The 14,918-nt window shown below is 38.2% G+C and overlaps 2 long non-coding RNA genes across 2 annotated transcripts in view; one reads left to right on the top strand and one right to left on the bottom strand.

The window, feature by feature from the left end:
• Positions 1 to 9,148, top strand: part of LOC135100397 (uncharacterized) — a 75,926-nt gene extending 66,778 nt beyond the window's left edge. The window contains exon 3 of the long non-coding RNA XR_010268659.1: positions 8,585 to 9,148. This is a non-coding gene — a long non-coding RNA (uncharacterized LOC135100397). The remainder of the gene's footprint in view (positions 1 to 8,584) is intronic.
• Positions 116 to 11,515, bottom strand: LOC135100396 (uncharacterized). The gene is made up of 3 exons (XR_010268658.1): positions 10,539 to 11,515; positions 9,997 to 10,121; positions 116 to 1,122 (listed from the first exon to the last, which is right to left on the bottom strand). It is a non-coding gene; the product is annotated as an uncharacterized LOC135100396 (long non-coding RNA).
• Between the last annotated feature and the right edge of the window lie 3,403 nt (positions 11,516 to 14,918).

Genomic DNA, 14,918 nt, shown 5'->3' with positions numbered 1-14,918 from the left:
TAAATGTATCTGGAATCGAACGCACATGCCTAAGGAAGAAAATAATAATGAAAGTGCATCTCGGAAAAAAAATAAATAAATAACGTACACTTCTCTCCCTTTACTTATTTTCATCTTTTCGCTTCAGTTCACCTTCCCTTGCCTTGCCTTTTAGAAATGTGTGCAGGTCGTGGGAAGTAAAGAAGAAGATATACCTGTGCGGTCAGTTTCATCCTGAGTTTAGCAGCAGCATCGTCTTCCTTTTGCTTCCTTTTATTGCTTTGCCTTAGCCGGTGCAAGTGCGTGAGGCGGTCAGAGCGGATCAGGAGGCTTTCCCCTGAATGGCGGGGTCGGGTATATGAGCCCCGCTGGTCGCCTCGCCTCGCCTCGCTTTGTTGAGGAGTAAGAGACGTCCAGAGAGCTGAGTCCAGTCGAGTCCAACCTTCCAGGATCTGTCTTGCTCTCAGGACGTGTTGAAACGCTGCTTTTCCTCTTTTTTTTTTATTGCCAGTATGTTGCGTCATTGTAGGGTTAGGTTAGAGGTCTTGTGTAACTGAAGGCGATTTGGGGAAGAAAACATATTAAGTTGTTCTGATCAAGGAAAAATATCTTTTTCTCACTTTTCACTCATTCACCTTTGCTTTCTGCTTCCTGCTGATTAAAAACTATATACGATAGCAACTAGATAGATAGCATCATTTGTCTTGCACTGAAACCATACAGTGTTCAAGTGTGCTGGAGCCTAAGCTGAAATGAATAATACCACGGAAAATTTGAGATCTCTTGATAAAAGCACGGCGAAAAAGGTTTTGTTGGCAATGGTACAACCCTATAGTACTTGAACTCTGAACGAAGCAAAGTCCTATTTGCTTCACTCGAACAGACAAGAGGAATTCAAATGTCAAGATTTAAAAGAACACGGAAGAGCGAAGAAGAGCAGAGTGGGAGAATGGAAGGGAAGAACAAATGAGAGAAAGAAATAAAATGTTGCGAGAGGGAAGAGTGGAAGGCCAATTTTCAGGGTCAGGTTCTGGGTTGGTTTAGTGTGGTGCTAACGAGCCGGTGCGTGGAGAGCTGTGCGGGGCTTGTGTTCCAGGCATCCCGCTGCGGTGTGAGGGGAGGAGCCCGCCACCACGCCAGCAACTGAAATGAAAGGAAATGTTGTATTGTGAAGGATACTGTGAGGCGGTGAGGTTGGGTACTAACGAAGAGACAAAAAAAAAATATATATATATATATATATTGCAAAGTTGGCAGGAATGTACCGAGAGTTCTTTCAAATAAAATGAAGAAAAAGAGAATGCAATATAGATGCGGTGAGGGTTGCACGCTAATGAATGGACCAAAAAAAAAGATCCTGCCTAATGTTAAATGAATTTTGGAAAGAGTATCACCAATAAAAGGAACTAAAAGAAAATGTAATATTGATGTGGTGAGGATGTGGTGAGGGTGCACGATAATAGATGAAATATAAAGAATGTATTAGGTTATATGAAATAGAACAAGAATTTTCACCAATAAAGCGAGATAAAAGAAAATGTAATATGGATGTGGCGAGGGTGCGCACTGATAGATGGACAAAAAGAATACGTAATGATGAACAAGATGTGGCAGGAGTCCTCACAAAATAAAACGAACTGAAGGAAAATCTAATATGGATGCGGTGAGTGCACACTTACAGGTGAATTAAAGGAATGTGTTATATAAAATGTGATGCGATTTCTTACTCTAGGTGCATAAAAAGAAAACGTAGAATATGTGACGCTGGATGTACATTAATGAAAGGACTTACAAACGAATATAACGCAAGAGAAGTTATGTCGGAAATTTTCACGAATAATTCAAGTCAAAGAAAATGTGTTGTGAGACATGCTGTTCGGGTGTGTACAAATAAAAGGGTTAAGAGAATATATGATATTGGAAAAATGTAAGTAAATAAATGAATAAAATAAATAAACTAATAAAGTAAATCATTTTTATTTCCTTATGAAGAATTATTAATATCTCTAAGTGAAGTACTGAAAGAAAAAGCAGACTGTTTCAGAAAAAAAAAAGAATAATCGTGTGAGAAAAAGCCATTAGTCACGTAAAGAGTTTTTGTTTGCTTACGTTTATAAAGATTCATGACTGAAATACTAATAGATGTGACAGGAGAGAGAGAGAGAGAGAGAGAGAGAGAGAGAGAGAGAGAGAGAGAGAGAGAGAGAGAGAGAGACCAAGAGAGAGAGAGAGAGAGAGAGAGACCATATCCCAGGAAACGTTTGATTAAAGATGAAATGACGTTATTGTGGTAATGATTGTATTGTTTGTATTGTTGGGTCCAAATAGAAACACCAAGGTAGAGTCTGGCATATATTAACAAATGTACAAGGTAGCGTTGAGAAACAGAGGCGTGCAAACAATTAAAAGATGAGAGGCGCCTCTGGAATTAATATATGAATGAATTATAAATAATAATAGTAATAATTCCAATAATAATCACACTAATCGAAGAAAATGAACTTCAATATATACTATCACAAGATCACTGTTTACATATAATTCTAAAGATTGTAAACATTTCTCAGTAATACAGAAAAAAATCTAAGACGCTAATCTTTGAGAAGAAGTACTAATAGCAAAATAAAGTACATGTTAGTTTGTTAAAAAAACACGAGTTTAATTTCCTTAATGATATTACTGGTGTTATTAAATTAAATATTGTTAGATGTGACAAGAAGAAAATATCCCAGGGAAGAATAGAACACAGTAACATATAAGTCGACTCATAAGAATTAATTGATTTAGTTATGAATAAATTATTAAAGACAACACACAGAACACGTATAGTCTTTAAAAAAATGTTTATCTATTTCTTAAACTTAACAATACCGTACCGCTTAACGAAAGTCTCCTGATGTAACAGTAAAAACACCCCTTGAAAAAAGGATAGTTGAAGAAAATGCCAAGCCCAACACGTTAGTCTATTAAAGCGTCTATCCAGCGTCACCCTCCGTCGCCAGCCAAGAATAACACGCCGTCCTCCCTGACAGCGGCGGAGAGATAAATGAGATACTCTGGGGCGGCGGTCTAAGCCTGTTTGGGCCGCGCGGCACGGGACGCCTCCTCACTCGCTAAAAATAACACTCAAAATTTGGGTTCCTGACGAAGGGATGAAGAGAGGAAAGGCTGCGTCCCGTGTGTTGCTGATTCCTGTTGCTCCTGCGTGGCTTAATACATAAAGGTTAATAAGGAACTAGACATAATAAACAAGTGGAAAAGAAAGAAAAAAATAGTAAAAAGGCATTTGGTGAGGAGAGGTTGCGTTCCATGTGTTAATAAAATAATCAAGTAAAAGAAATAAAGACCAAGGAACAAAGTGATGGATGGAAAAGGAGAGAGGGCAAGGAACAGACGCAGAAAACATGGAGTGAAACAAATGAAAACAGCTGCGTGAGGAACGAACAGAAGGAGAACAGAAGGACAAGAATAACAAGTGCTCCAGAAAGAGACAGAGAGAGAGAGAGAGAGAGAGAGAGAGAGAGAGAGAGAGAGAGAGAGAGAGAGAGAGAGAGAGAGACAGAGAGAGAGAGAGAGAGAGAGAGAGAGAGAGAGAGACAGAGAGAGAGAGAGAGAGACAGAGAGAGAGAGAGAGAGAGAGAGAGAGAGAATTTTCTTATATCTTTGAAGAAATTAAGGTAGAAAAGATGGAAGAGCTGAATGGAAAAGCAATGACAGTTACGAAACAGAAGCAAGCAGACACTAATACTACGAAATACTATTGAAGAAATGACTGACAATGAAAGAAAATAAAAAAAAACAAAAGCAATACAGAATCATAAACAGAGTACAGAATTATAAGGTAAAAACACTAAGATTCATATTGTGACGACTGGTGACGAAAGAAAAAAAACAAAGGAACGAAAGAAAACAGATTAAAAAAGAGAGAAAAAAAAGAAAAAAAAAACATTAAAAGAGAGGGAAAAGCAGATTCCAGTACATTACGAAATACGTATGACGAAAGGAAAGAAGAAAAATTCGAAGCTCAGCAGAGATAAAAGTTCATTAGAAAAATAAGAGGTGAAAAAAGGTGAAAAGAGACAATGACTGATGTATTAAAATGAAAAAAAAAATTACTAGAAGAAAAAAGACAAAACATAAAATAAGCCACCACACGTGACTAGAAAAAGGAAGCATGACAAAAAGGAAAATAAATACATGCAAAATAAAAAAAATGCAAGGGGGAAGTAAAAATTTGGAAAAAAAGGGACATTTTTAATTAAACACGCTCTTGGCCGCCAAACAAAAAATAAATAAATAAATAAACAAATAAATAAATAAAATAAGCAGATAAAAATAAGAAATAAATCAGTCATTCACTTATTCAGTCAAATGAAATAAACAAAGGAAATAAATAATATAGATACAGATAAGAATAATAAAAATACAGAAATACTAAATAACAACAATAAAAAAATCAATATAAAAACATAGGGAGTAAAATTAGCAAGCTACATTTACGCGTCGCAGCAAAATTAGTATCTTTGTATTCTGTGTCCCTCTACTTTCCTGATTTCGCTGGCTATTTTTTTTTTCTCTACGTTGTATTATATTTCAATTTTCGTTTTGCATTTTCTTTCTCCCTCGTTATTCTTTGCCTTTTTAATATTGTATCGTTGCTTCTCATTTTCGTCCTTTTTTTATTGACTTTTTTTCCTTTTTTTTTCAGTCAGATATTTTCAACGTCCTTTCCTTCCACCTTTTCTCATTTGCTCCCTTCTCTGTTTTTATACTTGTCTCTTTCTTCTCCATATCCGCCTTCCCCGTAGTTTATTTTACCCATTTTGCCAAATCTTTTATGCTTCTGTTCAATTCTTCCTTCCTTCCCCTTTTTTCATTTTACCCTTACTCATTTTCTGGCGTGTCGTCGCTATTCTTTCTTCCTTCCTTCTTCTCTCGTCAATTTTAGTTTCCACCATTTTCCCTCCCGTCTGTGTTTCCTCTTCGCTCATCTGACGCTTTCTCCCGCATTTATATTTCATCGTTTCACTGTTTATTCTTCATTATACGCGTTGAAGTGGACGCTCGCAACAAAATGTATCCACCGTGCCGGGTTCTCCCCAGGAACGTATATTCTTTCTATTCTTTCCATTTGCATTTTGCTCCGGGTTGCGTCTTTCCTCCCCCGGCCAGATAATACTTTGCCTCGCCATTGCCTCCATCTTCCACCCTCCTTCCATTTCTTCGTCTGGATAATAATGACGTAATTAGAGATCATTAGGTATTTGAATAATTCCTCGGAGGGAGAGCGGCGCCCCCGGCAGACGCCCCGAGCCGCTGGTTAATTATGCAGAACGAAGGACGAGAGGAGGAGGAGGGGCGAGCCGTCTTTTTGCGTCACTGCTTCGTGCTCTTTTTCATCTTTTCGGGGCAAATATTAACCTGGAATGCCCCGCGTGCTGCCGCGACGCCACGCTGTGAATGGAACAGAGTTAATATTTGACTTGGAATTAGTGTCATATTCTTACTTGAAAGCGACGGTAATCGGTGTGTATTTTTTTTTACCACGCGCTGGTGCAGCCTTCCCTTCCTTTCCCTCGTCTCGCCGCGGCAGGGACGAGCTGTGTGAAGCAGAGCCGAGATACGAATGTTGCGCTAAATATTGGATCAGGAAGCGTAGTTCTTTTAGCAACGCCGACTCTGGCAAGCTCCCGTTTCCTTATTCTAGTTTTTTCTCCTGCTTTATTTATCTTTTCGCTTTTTCTTTTTTATGAGTGGCGAACAATATCAGATCACTTAGGGAATCTTGACCACGATTATACTTTTCCTTTACTTTTTCCTACTTTTTTTCCTCTTGCTTCCATCTTCATCATGACTCTGAATAAACTACCACACCACTCTGGAACGCTCAGTAGGACGCTGTTTTGTTTATTCTTTTGCAAGCTGTTGTTTCCTTGTTCCAGTTTTTAGCCCTTCTTTATTTATTTTAATAAATAATTTTATTTTATTTTAAACATAATATTTACTTACTGTTTCTTGTACGTAGGCAGCAAACTAAACTTTTTTCTCAACCGTCTTTTCGTTTTCCGTGCTTTTTTTTTTCTCTCATAATGACTCATGAGCGAAATATCAGGTCACTTCCAAATGTAAGAACAATATTTAGTTTCTTTCCTCTCTTACTCATATACGCGTATCAACAGCAAATTTACTTTTTCTTCCCGCTGGTTTGTTTTTCCTTTTATAATTTTTTTGTTGGTTTATGAGGAGAGCATTAATTGAACTCGGATATCTAAGTAGAATACAATATTGTTTCTTGTGATTTCTCATACACCGATAGCAAATAAATTTTTCACTTTTTTTTTTCCTTCGTTCTTTTAATCCTCTTTTTTTTATGATTCATGAGATTATGAGATCATTTCTGAAATCTAGGTAGAATACGATTTAGTTGGTTTTTCATTGGTGCTTTATTTTTTCCCCTTTTTTTTCATATAGCTTGTACGCACAGCAATATCAACGTTGCATATAAAATTCTGCATGGAATTTGCTTCATTTCTCTTATTATTCTTCGTGCATTTGGAGCATTTTTTTTCTACTTTCCTTGCAGTTTTTTTTCCCTTTTTTATATTGTTCATGAACGAAGTATGCAATCTAAGTAAACATGACTCGTTTCTCCTTTTTTGCTATTCTTTCAACATCTGAATCACGTTGTTTTGTTTCCCCAGCTTTACTCTAATCATTTGCTTCCTTTTTTTTTATTACGACATACTAGTTTACCAACATCATCGCAACACTCTTGTCTTCGTTCTTAAGCTTACCATTTTTCATTATGAACTAAGGAGTATTAAATGTGAAGGATGATATGGAAAGACCGCGGCAAGGTCTAAATCTTAAGGACTATTCAAAGCTCACTGAAATAGACGCAGGTATAAATAAAGTGAATATAAATAAACAGCTAAACTTAACGTCATATTATATAACTATTCCTTGAAGGTATTTTATTTTCCTCTCACTTTACCTTATTTTATCTTCTCACGATGTTAAGGAAAAAAATAACGAGAATCGACGCAGGTATAAATAAGTTGAATGCAAATACGTAACTGAATACAACTATACAATATTTAACTATTTCTGAAGATCTGTATTTTTTCTCACACTTTTTCTTCTCAAAATCTTAAGGAGTAAAAAAGATAAGAAAAAGAAATCACGCAAATCAACGGAGGTATAAATAAATTGGATACAAATACATAATTAAATTCAACCCCATATTATAAAACAATTTTCTGAAGAGGCTGTATTTTTCTCATACTTTTTTCATCCTCTAAATCTTATGGAGAACGAGAGAGAGAGAGAGAGAGAGAGAGAGAGAGAGAGAGAGAGAGAGAGAGAGAGAGAGAGAGAGAGAGAGAGAGAGAGAGAGAACGGAAAGTCGACACAGGTAAAAATAAATTGAATACAAACACATAATTAAACTTAATATAACCTCATTTCATATTTGCGTAAGGGCCTCGTATTTGTATATACTTATTCCTGCCGTACCTTGACCCTGACCTTTGCCGTTCTACCCCTTTCCCCCTCTGCCTGAAATAGGACTCGGTGGCTCTATGGTACAGTGCTCTCCTCGCGGTATAATGGTTGTGGGTTCGATTCTCGCTAAAGGCAGTTTTTCGTTAGGTGATATAGCGCTTTTTCGTAACAATATCCGATGTAATATGACTTCGTTGTTGTGACGCTGTAAGTCGGTTTTTCTTTCCCACAAAAGATTTTAACGGATTCTTCTTTCCTTCTTTTCTTTCTTTCTCTTTCTATCCTCTCTCTCTCTCTCTGCCCCTTTCATCTTTCTTTTCTTCATTTTTTTTTTTTTACCTCAACCCAATCTTACCTCCTTTATTCACCATTTTTGCTTCTTTGCTCTCGTCCTCTTCTCCTCTCCCATATCTTTTCCCTCGCCAGTCTTCCCTCATCCATTTTTTCCTTTCCTTCTCCTGCCCCTTCCTCCCTCCTCGTTCTTTCATCACCATCTTTCCCTCTTCCTTTCCTCTCCCCCTCTTCCCTTTTCCTCTGCTGTCTCTTCCTCTCTTCCTCGTTCTTTCATCACTATCCTTTCCTCCATCCTTCTCCCCTATCCCTCTCCCATCCTTCCTTCCTCCCTCGCCCTTCGTGTTCATAACAAAAATGCAGCGAACCTCCCTCGGGCATAACAGGATTTCCTAATTTTCTCCCTCAATTAAGGGTTCCTGATAAGAGGCTCGAGGGGGTGATGTGCTGGGCTTTCCAGTGGGTCATTCCTGGGGCGGGGCGGTCGGACGGGCGGGTAGGCCAGGCAGTGCTTCAGGCAGACCTGGGGAGGCCCTTCAAGATCTCCAAGATCCGACCCCAGCTTGGATATTGACCTCCTCGCCCTGAGTCTATGTATGGACGCACCGGGGTTCGGGTTTATGATTAGTTTTTGCTTCACAGAGAATAGACGTTTTGTAATTGTGTCTGAGATTTGTAGTTTGTGCGTTTGTTTATTAGTTTAGGTAAGGAGGGAAGTAAGTTCTTTGATAAGTCATTTTTGCGTCACTGAGGATATTCTTATTTGATTTCATGTTTTTCTTCCATGCTAATACTGTTCTTTTCTTTACAGGCTAAGTTTGTCATCGCTAAAGTGGAGTGTTGTGGCGCGGTGAGTACCCAAACACTACCCATTGTTCGTCTATAAAGCTCGATGGCAATTGTGAACAGAAATGGAAGATGAGAGCAAGCCAGTGGAATATTAAACGAGAATCTGGCGGGACACTGAGCCAGAATCACGACCAAAATAACTGTGCACGACCAGGACATGGAACATGAAAACCAAGGGAAAATATTCAGACAACATGACGAAAGATTGGTACAAAATTCATGTCAACACACACACGCACACACATCTTCCTCCTCTGCAGCCTTCCCATTCCCAACATTCTCTCTCTCTCTCTCTCTCTCTCTCTCTCTCTCTCTCTCTCTCTCTCTCTCGTTTGTGATATGAATCTATATTTTACTAATCAGAGCCTGAGGACCTTTCCTTGTTTTCTTGTATTATTTAGTTTGTCGGCCACAGTTATTTTAAGTTTATCTTTATCACTGCGAATTCCATTACGTCTTGTTCTAACTTTCCATTTGTGTTCGTAATTGTTAACAAGCAATGTTTCTTCACTAAAAAAATTTTTACCTTTATGTTTAATTTACTGCAAATTTCACCTTTATGTTCAATTTAATATGTCTATAATTACTATCACCTATTTTAGCCGTTATCACTGCCAGTCCCATTACAGTGATACTCCACGGCTTATTCTACTATCCAAATGTGTTCGTTATTGTTAACACGTTATGGTATTTTAATAAGACGTTTTACCCTCTTGTCTAAGTTCACGTGGCGATATTATCAGTTACTTTAGGTTTATCGCCCTCGCCCCTGCCATTACGGTGATACTCCACAGTTTGTTCGCATTTTTCTTTTTGTATTCGTTAACTTTTAACACACACATTCTTTGATGCTAATAGTACCCTCATATGGCTGTATTATCAGTTACTTAGATTTATCGTTCTCGTTTGTGCCCATTACAGTAATACTTCACGATTTGTTCTTTCTTTCCAATTGTATTCGTAACTGTTAGCAAGGTATATTCATTTAATGCAAAATTCACCATGTCTAATTCCATGGGGTATATTATCACCTGTGTAATGTCGTCTGCATATAGTGTTAATGCTGCTAATGGGCGTCGTTGGGGAGCTTGTCTGTGGTAATTATTAGTCTCAGTCATGTGCTTAACTAGTCAGTCAGTTAGTTGATTAATAGGGCAGTTAGTTAAATAGTCAGCCAGTTAATTAAATGGTCAGTTAGCAAATCATTTAGTCATTAAGTTGGTCAATCAGTCAGTTATTTTGTCTATCATTGATTTAGTTCGTTCATTGGTCGTTTCTTGCGCATGTATTAGACTGTTGGGGGCTCGTGGCGGGCATTTACACATCCATGTATGAACAGTGATGACAGATGGGTATACATATTATAACACCTACTCAGTCAGGGGCGTTAGACAAGGGTATTTCTTCTTGGTATGTTATTACGCCACGTTATTGACACTCGTTCATTCTTGTGTGTGTTTACTTGTCCCATATGGTGAACGTGAGGGTGAACGGTCCAACTGGAAAAGGACCCGTAATTATTAATCTCTATGCAATACAAAATTAACATAAATAACATCACTAAGTCCACATGAAGGCATTAGAGCAACAATGAAATCACTATGCACACGTGTCAAAAAAAAAAAAAAATAAATAAAATAATTAACAAATACATGATAAATAAACTACTAGCTAACAAGCTATGGTGACTATCCTTACGGTGCAAAGACCCTTCTGGGTCACATAAATCTCACATGAATGTTTGATTACCTAACTATGACAATTTAAGTTAAAATATCACAAAAAACACAACATATATGTAACAGTTCTGGGTGTAACGTAAGTAAATACAACAGGAGAGAATAACAAGCAACAAAGTACTACACTTTCCTAATATATTCCTAAACCTATCACAAATATAATAGATGAACACTCACCAATCTCTGGCGCTCACAGGAAATAAATCCACAGGTTTCAATCCAACAAGGTGTGTGCGGCTGCTATAGCACAGATAGACTGCCGGCTTGACCTCCCTCCCTGAGCTACCTTCCCTCGGTTTACCGCTCGAGGGATTCATACACAAATGAAACACTCATTAACACTCATTATTCCTAGGTAGTTATCATATGAAACGACCAAATACTATGAAACAAACAAATATGAAACGAGCAATATACAGAAATAATTTGTATAGTGACCACCATCAAACACCATGTGTTACAGATATTCATATTTGATACATGGGCTGCCACGTGTAAACTTATTGATTCTTGCAGTTTTCTCCTCCTTTTTCTTATCTTATGGGTAGGCGCCACTTTTTTTCCCACAAAGACGGAGGTTACTGTATATAAGTAATCTAAAACTGGCAGTAATCTAAAACTGGCAACCAACATATATCATTGAAACAGATCGATGTGTTTATAGAGATCATTCATTATATCATCGAAGTCAAGATCGTATTTTCTGCAATTTATTTACTTATTTATTTTATTTATTTATCGTTTTTTTCTCTCTCTTGAATGGGTTGGGTGAAGTGGGAGGATGAGGAGTTACTTACTGTAAAATAAGTAATTCTCCTGACGATTAAACCTGCACCACAGCACACACCACCACCACAGCACTACATCACAGCACACCACCACCACGTCACCGCCACAGTACACAATAGCAACGCTCATTAGACCACGCAGGAAACTTCAATCATTGATAAACTAGTCATGGAGAAAATGCATTAATTTGACATTTATTTGCGCAGTCTCCCGTTCATGTAGAAAACAATATATTGTGCATTTTAACGGGGCAAAGAAAGCGTGTCATTTTAATTTTGTGCAGCTTCCTTTTTTTCACGAGGCCACGACCGTGTTAGCTAACTTGCCAGCCGCCCGCCCATGCAACGGAACAATAATGAATTTCAACACAATAAAAATAATACTCATTTTCCGTGACTTCCGTGAACATGAAACCACGATCAAGCATGTCAACCGTCCGTCCATCCATGTGAAAAAAAAAAACAATACTGAATTTCAACATAACATAATAGAAATAATTTAATTTTGCGCGTTCTCTGTAAATATGAAACGATGATCAAGCAAAGTAAGGACCATATTCTGAAACACTGCGTACAAAAGGCTGTAGCTGAAGTTAGGCATGTTTTCAGTGGTGTTTTTACAGTTCTAGTGACAGATTAACAAGACATCATTAACTTTATTAACAGGGGAAATACTCTTTAGAACCCGTCTTACCATCTCTGTTCCCTTTGAAAATAGTCTTGGTGAGACAGCAAAGCGTTTCAGAATACGAGCGTCACCTCAGAAAAAGAAAATGAAAATAAATCGAGCTCAGAAGAGGAGAAATACGTTAATTTTGTGCGACTTCCGTGAATACGAAACTAGAATCAAGGAAGCCAAACAGGTCAGCCATGTGTGAGAATAACAGAGTAAAGAAAAGTAGAGTTAATTCTGTGCACTGACCGTAACACAAAGCAGCGCCCTTACTATTACATCAATGAGGCTTTATTTATTCTCGCCTCTCCGCTAGGCATAGGTCACAATAGCACCCTGTAGTGAACACTGGCCACGCTATCATAACACTACCACAAATGAGGAGGGAATTGGTAACCTCATTGCCTTTAATCTGTTTATTGTCTGTACATCGAGTGGGAATTAAAACATTGGAAATCTTTTTTTTTTTTATTTATTATTTTTAAGGGAGTGATAATGTAGGAGGTTCTTTTAATTTTTGTTTTTGGCCAGCATCCTTCATGCACATAAGAGATAAATTAAATGTATATTGTTTAGATGATATAATAAAGCGAATAAAATAAAGCGAATATTCCTGATCTTCAGAGAGAGAGAGAGAGAGAGAGAGAGAGAGAGAGAGAGAGAGAGAGAGAGAGAGAAAATATTCGAGTCACAGATGAGAATAGCAGAGCAGTCTGTTTGGGGGAAGCCTGGGAGTGAATTAAAAATAGATTGTAGGATTGGGGGAAGGTGGGACGGAAGTAAAACAACATGGACCACACGCAAAACATTTCCACCATCGACGTGAATTTGCTGCTGATAAAAAAAAAAAAGCTGAAGGGAAAACAGTAATATGGAATGAGTAAACGCATCTTTCTCTCTGCTCGCCTCTCTGTTTAGATTACAGTGTGGCAAGCTGTGGCTTATCCAACAAGTTAATCTGAACGGACTAATAAATCTTTCACGATCCTTTCCTGCTCTGTTCTGTATGTAGGTCAGTGTAGGTAACGAACACTCGTATTCTCAAATGCCTTTAAGTTTCACGAGGATTATTTTGAAATGTTATAAAGTATGTAGATAATTTTTTTGGGTCCTCATCTGTGGTATTTTTCTTACTGCTGTTACAGATTCATCGTTAAAGTTTCATTAGAATCGCAACAACAATGAAAATGTTGATACCTTCCACTTCAACATGTTTTCAAAGACCACATAAATGATTATTTGAGTTCTTGTGTTTTTTTTTTTTTTTCCTCTCTTCATTAGTAGTACAGAATCATTGTTACATATGCTATCATTAGAATCGAGACACCCTGTGATATCTTCTATTTAATTAAGCCTATGCAGTTTTCAGTTTTGAAAGGCCACATAGTTGGTTTCTCATGTGTGTTCTTTTTCTTATTACTGATGCAAATCGATGTTATGTACTGATGCAAATCCATGTTTTGCTATCATTAGAATCGTGACATCTTTGGAAACACTGATATCTTCCACTTGAATCCATTAGCATTTTCGAGAACTGCTTTCAAAGAACAGATAGTGTAGTAGGATAGTATAAGAGGTGATAGGTTGGCTGTAATACGTGGGTTACTCTGTCTCCACACTGTAAGTACCACACACTATATCAGTTGGCAGACCCTTCCTTCATGTGAACAGTAGTAGAAGCGTTGTGTCTAATACGTAATAGGCAGTAGATTATATAAGAGGTGATAGGTGGGCTGTAATACATGGGTTGTTCTGTCCCTACACTTTCAAGTATCATTTGTTGTCCTTTAGGTATAAGTTGATGGTCGTTTCCTTTACATCTCCACGTATTCCGAGAAAACCACCAACACATCATCCCCGGTATTCTCGATCCTGGCACAGTGAAAAGAATCTGGCAAAGGCTCTTCCATGGTAGCTCTATTTAAGCCTTCCCACCAGTTAGAGGAAAACAATATTGCTTTGTTTTGTTGATACGGAACCTCTGGTCAGGAATTACACACACACACACACACACAGACACACACACACACACACACACACACACACACACACACACACACACACACACACACAAACACAAACACAGACACACACACACACACACACACACACACACACACACACACACACACACACACACACTCGTACACACTGCAAAAGGTTTTCTACTTTCTCTCATCCCTATTCTGTCCACCTCTCTAATGCTAAAGTTAGCAGTATATCACTCTTTCATCCCTTTCAGTGGTAAACAAATGAACTCTCTGTGTGAGTCTCTATTTCCTCCTACCTATGACTTTAACTATTTCAGGAGGGAGGTTTCAAGATACTTCTCCAATTTTGTGTAATCGTTTTGCCTGTTTTTCCTTAGGGACTAGCATTCCAAAAAGGTTTTCTTTTTATATACGAGGTTTTGTAACACTTGGCCAGATCCCCTCTTACATAAGAAGAACCCCTCTTACATAAGAAAAAACAATAATTTTAAACTTATCTTAAGCTTATTTCTCAAAGCAGGATGGAAATTTTTCACGATGACTGGCAGGGAATGAAAAAATGTGGTTGGCGAGGCATGGTCGCCACACACTGCGCCAGCCAATAGCCACGGCCACACAATATCATGCAATAAACTTTGATGTTCAGGTTTTCTAGACGAGGAGAGGCTTTGAGTCAATAAAACAACACACTGATTTGGGCCCATTACGTTTACATGGAATTAACGAACAATCCACCACAGTCGTGCGGAGTTTGTGTGCAAATGGCGCATCAGTGATCAGATTACAGGAACACGAGCACAGAGTCACCGCTGGAAATGTTGTTGTCATGCGGCGAAACACAATGCTGAAGCCAGGCCATGCTTTGGTGACGCCAGATGCAACACACACACACACACACACACACACACACACACACACACACACACATCGTTGAAAAACATTAAACTTGATGAAACACACACACACACACACACACACACACACACACACACACACACACACACACACACACACACACACACACACACACAAACGAGCGAGCCCACAAAAATACCCTTCGGGAGTATCTTAATTTTTTCTGACGTTTCAGAATTAAATTATCTTG

Source organism: Scylla paramamosain, chromosome 5 (genome assembly GCF_035594125.1).
Source record: "Scylla paramamosain isolate STU-SP2022 chromosome 5, ASM3559412v1, whole genome shotgun sequence".
In the NCBI taxonomy this organism is placed as follows: domain Eukaryota; kingdom Metazoa; phylum Arthropoda; class Malacostraca; order Decapoda; family Portunidae; genus Scylla; species Scylla paramamosain.
This window is presented reverse-complemented; position numbering and strand designations above follow the sequence as displayed.